The following is a 10763-nucleotide window of genomic DNA, read 5'->3' as shown; positions in this document are numbered from 1 at the left end:
GAAGATTGTTTCCATAAGTTAAGGTACTTTAAAAAGAACTCTTGTAGTATTTCAAAATTAAATACTATTTGACCCATGTCATTGTTGAATTTGTTGAGAGCCTCTCTTATTTGATAGGACAGACTTATAAGTCTTTCTATTTTGTAAGAGTTATTTTAAATAATTCCAAAAATCTGAGAGCTTCAAAACTGATTAGTTGTTGTTGTTGGCTATTTCATTCATTATTGTATGACAGACAATTCCTAACTACTTTGGAAATGTAATCACATTTTATAAGATTCATTTGCAAAAAACTTCAATTTCATAGTAGGGTACACATGTTGATTTACTAAATAGTTCCTCAAAGGCTAAAACATTCTTAATTGATAAGCAGTGAAGAGAGAAATTGCATATCACCTTGTTGAATTATTTTTTTTTGTTTTCAATATCAGATTTTTTTTTTTAAAATTGTCACCTGAGCTAACAACTGTTGCTAAACTTCTTTTTATTTTCTGCTTTTTCTCCCCAAATCCCCCCAGTACATGGTTGTATACTTTAGTTGTGGGCCCTTCTAGTTGTGGCGCGTGGGATGCAACCTCAGCATGGTCTGATGAGCCGTGCCATGTCTGCGCCCAGGATCCGAACTGGTGAAACCCTGGGCTGCTGAAGTGGAGTGCCTGAACTTAACCCCTCAGCAACTGGGCCGACCCCTCAATATCAGATTTGTATATTTTATATGTAACGTATATACTATACATAGCTTATTTTGTGAATGTTTAAAAACACGTAAAATTTGACAAGTGTATTTTAATTATGCCATATTTTCACCAAAACCAGTTCCAACCACATTCCTGCTCCACAGATGCTTAATTTAGTAAGAATGTTGTTTTAGTTGTGTACTATGCTTCATTAAAATCGGTATTTATCATAATCCACAAAAAAAGTAATTTTACTTCAATGTTGAGGTATGAAACTGAATTTTAACAATTCTCACAGTGTCAGATGTTTCATTTTTGAAAAAATTAACTTGTAAAAGTTTTATTTTAATTCATGAATTAAATTAAAAAGTTGAACCACCTTTGGAATTAAGTGAAAGTAACTGATTATACCCAATAAGATTATTTAAGAATTTAGACTTTCTTCTTAACAGAGTCTACATATTAATATCTATTAGTTCACTTTTCCTATATGCACTAGAAAACTTGAAAATGAAAATAAGCAAAATTAATTCAGAAGTCTTTTTGATTTGAATGAAAAGTCATGAATAGTGGAGTCATACATAAACACAACTTAAACATTGCGAGGTGATGTACAGTTTTTTACATGTCAATGATGTCTTAATAAAGTGGTTTTTAAAAAACATACAACTTTTGCAGCTAGACCTCTTTATAATCTTTGTTTTTAAACTACTGACTTTTAAAATATTCCTGATGTTTCTATAACAGATATGCATTTTCCCATTTTTATGTTGTCAGCGATATCATTACAGTTTCTATAGTAGATGGCAAATTGTTGACAAATGCTTGCTTAGTTAACATGTTTATTACCAAATTTGTTGGGGAGAGAAATTGTCATAAATTTTTCATTAAATGTGCATTTTCATCATTTTGAGCTACTTGCCTCTAAAATTATTTATTACAAAATTTAAAAAGCGTTACCAAATGAGTGTTACCAAAACATGTGGTCATATTACCAAATGAAAAGTTCTCGGATATTAATAACATTAAATAAATGACAAATCTCTGTAGCAGAAATAGATAATTTCTTCTAAACTATAGTACTGACTGATCTCAATTTCAACACAAATTTTCTTTCTTTTTTTTTTTTTCTGCTTTATCTCCACAAGTCCCCCCAGTTCATAGTTGTATATCTTAGTTGCAGGTCCTTCTAGTTGTGGCATGTGGGACGCCGACTCAGCGTAGCCTGACGAGTGGTGCCATGTCCAAATCCAGGATCGGAAACAGCGAAACCCTGGGCCACTGGAGCAGAGTGCACGAACTTAACCACTTGTCCACGGGGCCGGCCCCCAACACAAATTTTCTAGACATCTAAAATATCTCCTACCTTGTCATCTCTAGAAATTGCTTAAATTTAGATATTATATTCTTCATTGTCTAATTCTTAATCAGAATTTTTCATATTTTCTCCCTTCCAACCAATTTTTCCTGATAATCTCTGACTTCAGACCAAATTAAAATAGCTCTTTCTTACTTTTCCTTTGAAAAAAATAGGCCTTCTTTCCTCCTCCTTCTTTATCCCATCTACTTATTTCCATCATTTAAGACCTAACTATAGCTTGAATGATTATGTCCCCATTAAAAAAAATCATACTTTAAAGCCTAATGCCCAAAGTGATGGTATTTGAAGATAGTGTCTCTGGGATGTGATAAATCATGAGGATGGAGCCCTCAAGAATGGGATTAGGGCCCTTATACAAAAGATCCTTGAAATCTCCCTTAACCCTCCACCATCTGAGGACACAGCAAGAAGATAGTTGTCTATGAACCAGGAAGTGGGACCTTATCAGATACCATATCTGCAAGTGCCTTGATCTTGGACTTCCCAGCCTCTAGAACTGTGAAAAGTAAGTTTGTGTTGTTTATAAGCTACCCAGTCTATAGTGTTCTGTTATAGCAGCCTGGACAGACTGAGACACCATACTTTCTCTGTTATTATTTCTCTGTAGAAAAACATGAACCTGAATTCAACACTGCCATATGGCTTCACTTCTGCACACAAAATGCTGAGTACTACCATTAAAAAACACATGAAAATACATTTTGAACTGCAATGAGATCTCAATATTGCCTTGAAATTTTCATGTGTTCCTAACAAATTCCCTTTCCCGAAAACGACTATTTCTAGATTTCGTCCTTATCCTTATAATTCGACTCTAACGCATCTTTCAGAACATGTATCAATGTTCAATTTCCCTTGAAAATTAGCATATTGAAAAACTACACATCACTTCCCTCTACACCTTAAAATGCTACCTAAGTCTATAGCCATGTTGCCTTGCTTAAAGCTCAGTGGAAACAGAATTCGTCTTCTTATTGAAGGCCTGTTACTATGTCTATTCCCTGACTCTATTGGCTTCTATTTTCTCAAGGAATTTCTTCAACCTCTATTTTATCTTTTCAGCTGGATAAGATACAGTAATAGCTATAATAATTATAATAATAGCCATAATGACTACCTCTCAGTATCTAGCTATTACCCATATCAATCTTCCTTTAAGAGTTAAGCTTTCAAAATTACTGTATTTTCTTGCTTATCTCCCACTTACCTATTCCAGTGGTTCCCTGAAACTAACCTAACAATGACATATTTTTAGCCAAATCTTTCAGTCATTATTTGGTATTTTCAGCCACTGATGCTACTGACCTTTCTCAACATGAAAATTTTTGTTTCCTTTTGTGGCTTCATTCTCTTTAATGACTCATTATTAATTGCCTTTGCAAAACCTTTTTCATTTGCATTTCCAATGATGAAGATTCTGAGAATGTCAAAAGACGGATGACAAAGTAGGATAAGAGATTTAAAATGTTCACTGCATTTGTTGTAGAGGTGATGTAATGTCTTGACAGCTGCATTTTCATTAGTGCTAAGTGGAAATCACACTGAAATCATTTGAGGGGTAAATACAAGGTAAGAATATTAGATATATTTCAAGAAATTGACTATTGGAGGAGATAAATAGGACTGTAGATAATGGGTATTTAGGATGAAAGAAGTTTTTTAAAATGTTTCTTTTTATATAATTGTTTTTGTACTTATTATTTTATGATTTGATAAATTTGAAATGCTTAAATCCCTAAAAGAAGAAATGAGTTCCAGTCCAGAAAGGCATGGATAATCTTGTACTTCCTACTTTCCTTTACTATCCACCATCTTTTGGTTTCTAATGCCGATCAGTGGCTCAAATCTTGCTGCCTTCTAATACACTTAGTACTTTAGTAACTAAAACACAAAACTTGTAAAATCTGTCATTAAGTCGTCATTGACTTTGGAATAAAATTCAAATTCCTTAGAGTGGAATAGAAAATCCTTCAGTAATGAGCCTCTTCCTAACATTCAAACCTACATTTTACTATCTAACTTTCAGACAGCCTTCTGGAATCTATCCATAGATGATTATAGACAATTATGTGTATAGGCTTCAGAAGCATTGATATAAGCTCTTTATTGCACATGAAACACCTTTTCTTCCTCTCTTCACCAGGTGAGTTCATTGTTGAGAATTCAAGTTATTCATTTATTCAACAAATATTTGTTGTTAATCTATGAAACACCATAATACATGCTGGTGACAAAATGAAGAAAAATACAGGTTTTATGTATATATTACTATACTTATTTACATTATATTTAATTTATAATTATTGGTTTATAAATGTTGACTTTATAGAATATCAGCAATAAGAAGGGATTTATAAACCAATTATAAAATAAACATAAAAATCAGCATTATTAAAATGAGGTAGAATTGCAGGATATCCTAAAAATGTATGGCAAAATGCCATAGCTCTTCGGGAAAGTTCAAAAGAGATATCTAGGAATAAACAGTATTCCATATGAAATCTGATGATTGAGAATCAAAGTGGGCAGTGTTTAGAAAATGTACTACGAGAGAAGACACTATACACTTCAAAAATGAAACTAAAGCTTGGAACGTTACAGGAAGGCACTGAAGGCCAGAGTGCTTAGAAAGAAATGTAATAGGGAGAAAGAATAGCATGAACTTTGATGAGAGACATAACCCAGGACGTAATTATGCAGGAGTTTATAAGTCCTGATAAATAAAATAAGGTTGTTTTTTAAGATCGGAGGAAAATTTTCTATATGCTTTTAAGCAAATGTGTGAGGTGATCAGATATAAATTTTTAAAACATAATTTGAGACGTTGCCTGGAGAACAGAGAGACTGCAGATATGCAAGATGTGTGTAGGAAAACTGATTGGGAGGTTGTTATGGACTTCAGACAAGAAATGATGATGAGTTGAACTAAGATATCGGGAGTGGAGATAGAAAGAAGGGCCTGGCTGAATATTTTACTAGAACTTTATATTTTGTTTGATAGTGGAGATGAGAGAGAGGAAATCAGATATTATTTCCTCCAGAATGGTTGCTAGATCCCTCTCATCTAGGTTAGTGCCCATTTATATGCATTCTGGGCTTACCTCAGTCTTAGGAATGGCCAAATTTTATTGTCTGTATTCATTTATTTTTCTTTTCCTGAGCATGCAAACTTTTGAGAGCAAAAATGTATCCTTCTTTTATCTCTGTATTTTCAATGTCAAATACAGTGCCTAAACTATTTTTTGTTAGACAAATGTAAACAATTTTGGGGGGAGAAAGGCATTTTGGAAACTCCAGGTGAGCTTTGACTTTCTGGGAGCTCCTAAAACTCACCTTTCCCTTGCTTTTCCTGTTTGCCAGAACAAATCTGTGTGTGAGTGCACAGGAAATGAGACCCTATGGATTTGTGTACCCACATGAATAGGTGAAGTCAAATTGACTGAGGAAATAGTGACGTTTGAAAGCTCATGTCTGGAGAAAGTATAATGGTAATAATAATGGTTAACAGAAACATCTTTAGATAATAAGATTGTGGTATATTGGAAAGAGCATTATATTTATAATCCATAAACCCTGGTCTGATACTGACTAGCTGGGAGGTATTGAACAAAATGAAAGGATTGCTTGACGTTTGCATAGAAAATTTTCCCTTTCTTGTACTTCTCCATACATATGCAAGTGTTCTGCCTCTCTCATTGCCTCTCCTATGCAATTCCTATGGCTGCATTCCACAGAGAGTTGTTAGCACCTCCCAGACATAAATAAGAGAATCAATTCCCATAAATGACGCAGCCTGAGGAGTAAATTCGAAGCCTTGGAAAGCAGCCAGTTCTCTAGGTTTACAGGGATGCTTCCTGCATGGCAAATCTGCTGTGCTGGGGGCATGGGAAGAAGTGGAACAACAGGCCTCTTAGTCATTTGCAGACTGCGGGGCTGTGGTGAGCCCTCCACAGGCAGAATAGCCAGAGGCCGTGCTTTAAAAGGCTCTGATGTACTTCTGACCATATGGTAAAGCTGTGGAATGCTGGGAGACAGGAGCAACAGCAGAGCTACCTGTTGTGCCCCAGTTAGAAACCCGGTGCCTTCTGCATTATCTAAAAGGCCCAGAATAAACAGTATTAGGCTAAGAAAAAAAATAGTTACTATTTATTGTTACTAGTTACATTAATTTCTCATGGGTTTTTATTTTAAGTTAACTCTTCCTGTGTTGAGGTCTGTCAACTAAAGAATGATCCTTTACATATTAAATATAGGGAACAAGAAAAAACAGTTGTCAATCTACCATATGCAATTAAGCAGAAATTTATGATAAGAAATAAATGCCATCGTAAATATGGCAGAGGGACCATCTAGCACAAGTGCTAAGTGTTTAACAGATTAGAGTTTGTCTCAGTCAGTTTGGGCTGCTATAAAAATATACCATAGACTGGGTGGTTTATAAACAACAGAAATGTATTCCCCATAGGTTGGGAGACTGGGAAGTCCAAGATCAAGGCACTGGCAGGTTTGGTGTCTAGTGTCTAGTGAGGGCCCACTTTCTGGTTCATAGATAGTTCCCTTTTTTGCTGTAAACTCACATGGCAAAAAGAACTTTTTCTCTGGAACCTCTTTTATAAGGACACTAATTCCATGCATAAAGGCTGTACCCTCATGACCTAATCACCTCCCAAAGGCCCCACCTCCAAATACCATTGCATTGCTGGTCAGGATTTCAACATATGCATTTTGAAGGGACATAAACCTTCACTCTATAGCAGAAATTACATACTGATGTTACCACTGTCACTGTTAAGGACTGAAAATGATAAATATTGGAAAACACTATTTACAATTATTTATTGTGAAGGATTTTAATTTTGGCCTTTATAATTTTCTTTTGTTTTATTTTAAACCTTGCAACCTAATTAGCAAGAACTGAGGTTATGTCTTAGAGCAATGATAAGGAGGAATTTCAACATTTTTTTTAATAACACTTGAGTTTATATTGTCACAACAGCTAAGTTTAATGTCTGACTTAGTTCTAGATCTCAAGAACTCTGGTTGATGGTACCTCAGAGCACTTTTTTCAGTAGGAACGCTGTAATATTATTTCCCCAAGGAAATCATAAATTCATCAAACACTCATCCAAGGGAAGTAAGAAGTCCTTATATAAGCACATAAGTTTTAATGTATTTGATTAGATCAACATTAGGGCCAGATTTTGTACTCTCTTATATATGTAGTTCATAATTTCCTTACCCATTTTCAGATTTATGGTCATTTTAGTGGTTTTTAGTATTTTTAATTTTTTTCCATTATGAATACAACTGGATGTCAGTAGTTTTTAACTGAGGTATAATTTATATATTAAAAAATTCAGCCTGTAATTAGTACAGTTATTACTTAGATAAGATATATAAGACATATAGAAAGATATATAGAACAATTCCATCACCCCTCAAAATGCTAAAAATTTTTTGCCTAATCCAAACCATGGATGTTTTCTTCTAGAAATGTTATGGTTTCAATTTTACCTTTAGGTCTATGATCCATTTTGAATTGATTATTGATTATGATGTGAGATATGGATCAAGATTCATTTTTTCTTTCCTTATAAATATCTAATTGTTTCAGCATCATTTGTTCCAGCACCAATTGTTACAACATGATGTGGCATTTCTTTACTGAATTGCTTTTTTACCTTTATTAAAAATCAATTGACCATACACGTATGCATCTATTTCTTGACTCTCTAGTATGCTCCACTGATGTTTGTGTCTATATTTTTTCCAATATCACACCTCTTGATTATTGTAGTTATACAGTAAGTCTTGAAAGCAGATAATGTGAGTCCTGAAATTTTATTCTTCTTTTTTCAAAATTAGTTTGACCAATTTAGATCCTGTTTCCTTCTGTATGAATTTTAGAATAAGCTTATCAATTTCTACAAAAAATTCTGCATTCAATCTTTCAAAATTAAGCATTCTTTTTCATTAGCAACCACCAGAGAAGTTATGGATTTCATGCCTGCTATTATCTTTCCTACCTAATAAGGTTCCTGAAGAGGCAGATGGAATACAAATTCATGAGGAGGAATGAGTTATGGAAAGGAGGAAAAGCAATTTATCAATGAGAAAGGCGCAAAGGAGACAACAATGAGTGCAGATGCTGGATTAATTTTAAGACTGTCTTAAAATGTATGCAATGTTAATATTTTGTGGTGAGAATAAGAAGTATCTCACAATAATCTGCTATATTTGCAATGTTCACTGGACTACTGAAACAAAAGTTATTATACTAGCTTCAGCCCATGGAATATGTTCTCAATGACAAAATTTAGATTTTAAAATAATGTTAGAAAATATTACAGAAGATATTTTTACCTATGACATCTTATTTTTAAAGTTATTTCCCAAGTATTTTCAAAATATTTGTACATCATAACTAATAACATTTATTTACTCATTCCAGGGTTAATATTGATAAAACCTTACATTAGCAATAAGGGAACACCATTATTCAAAGAACACTGTGATGACAACCACAGCAGTGATGTGGTTGCTAGAAGTTTTCATAGTGACAGCTGGTGTACGGTTGAAGAAGCAATGCTATGAGGCCTGGTACCTCTCGCTCTCCCAGATGTAATATTGTATAGAGACCTTAGAGTTCCCCTTAGTTTCAAGTATTGCACTCCCCAGCTGTGGCATACCATACAGGTAGTTGCAAAAATGAAAACCAAGGAGCTGAGTGAGGAGACAAGGTAGAATTTCAGAGTCATTGATAAGAAAGTCACTTTTTATTTGACCCAGACTATGGAGTTGATGCTCCTACAGTGCAAGCCATGGAGTCAGGCAAATATGATTTGTATACTATAGACACACTAAATATATACTTACACTATTTTAACTTCAGGAAATATATATTCTATGTATTGTCCATTTAATAATAAGCTAATTATAATATTTCGATGTGTAACTAGTTATAATATATTCAACTGGGATACATACATAAAATTTCCTTTGGCTTTCCCTTTTTATCCCTAACTTTTTTCTATTAAAAAATAAAATATTATATGACCTCAGAACAACTTTCAAGATAAGTGTTTGAATCCATTGATAACTCTATCTACTCATTTAAAAAGCTAATTAAAAAATTAATCCACACATTTTTATTCACCACAACCTATGTTCATGATAATGTTATATTCTGTAGAACTAATAAAGTTAAAGAAAACATAGCCTCTTTCCAAATGACTTATGGTCTAAACAAAACAAAGAACTCAGGGACATCAAGGAAGAAATGCAGTTGCATTTTGCTGGAATTCTGTACCTATAGAGAACAAAAGACAAGTATCTCATAAACTGAAGATTACTTCTGGAAATCTGTTAGCAAGGTATCACTTTGGGCATTGCAATCGTAATTCTGACCTAGATTAACACAGTCACTTTTTCTACATTTCTAGTTGAACACTAAATGAAGCAATTGGCTTGCTTGTATTTGAGGACAAAGAAGGAAGAAGAGGATATATTATCTTCAAACGCAACTCAATTCAGTGTTGATTGTGGAAATTGAGTACTGAAACTAGCAAAGGAATGAGCAGGTGAACTTTTACCATATTGTGTTCATTAGGAGAAATCTACTCACTGAGCAGAATGGCAAGTAGCATAGCCTGTTTAAGTTCCTGTTTCATGCTTAGTGGCTCATTCTCTTTCTTTTCTCTGTCTTTTAATTCATTCATAATTGACTTCTAACAGATGAAAAATAAATGCATGCTGCTTCTTCAGTGTTATTTAAAAACAGATCTAAGACTTTCACGTAGAGCAAATAAACCTACACACACTGTAAGGACAACATAGGTAAATATTGGTTATAAGTGGTTAAAATACAAATGATGTTTAGAGAGAAGGCACTTGACCTTCAACAATCTCTGCAAAATCCAAACCTGCAAGGGTTGGCATCAAATTTCACTAAATAATTTCTCTTATCCTTAGTACACATAAATCATTGATAATGATCTTATGGATGATTTCTAAGAACAGCATGAGGCTTTAGTAACAATAAATATAAAACAGAGGTCTTAAAAAGAGATTAATGCATGTTCAAAACACAATATAAAAAGATACACTTCTTTTTACTTGATCGTTACTCATTTCACATATTTTCTGATATTGTGCCACAGTGTCTCAGGATTGACAGTGCTTGAAGGTCATGTCTTCAATCTTCTGTTAGGAGGACTCCTAACTCAGACAAGGACATCCCAATACAAAGATACAGTATAACAAAGAAGACAAAGTAGTAGAGAGGTGACAAAAGAAGATGGGGAGTTGTAGGAGAGAATGGACAAGAAGCAATCAACAAGAATCAGAGTTCATTGTTGTTTCAAAACTTCAGGCGACTCCATTCAATCAGTTTACAGCAGTTTTTACTCCTCCTGTGGTCTGGAATTTGTTGGAAGAAAAGAAAGAGGAGGAGATAGAAGACCTGGATCACTTACCCAAGCATATTGCAAATTATATTATAGTGCCAGTGCCACTTGAATTCAGTATTCTGTTCTCAATTCTCCACAATAGACCCCATATTGCTTCAGGAACACCAAATAATGATGAGAGAGAGAGAGTGGCTCTCATTATAAATTAAACAAGATTTGGGGCCAGCCTCATGGCACAGCAGTTAAGTTTGCCCTTTCTGCTTTGGCAGCCCAGGGTTTACCGGATTGGATCCCAAG

This window comes from Equus asinus, chromosome 3 (assembly GCF_041296235.1).
Source record: "Equus asinus isolate D_3611 breed Donkey chromosome 3, EquAss-T2T_v2, whole genome shotgun sequence".
NCBI classification, from domain to species: Eukaryota; Metazoa; Chordata; class Mammalia; order Perissodactyla; family Equidae; genus Equus; species Equus asinus.
The sequence above is the reverse complement of the archived record's forward strand: the minus strand, read 5'-3'. Positions refer to the sequence as shown.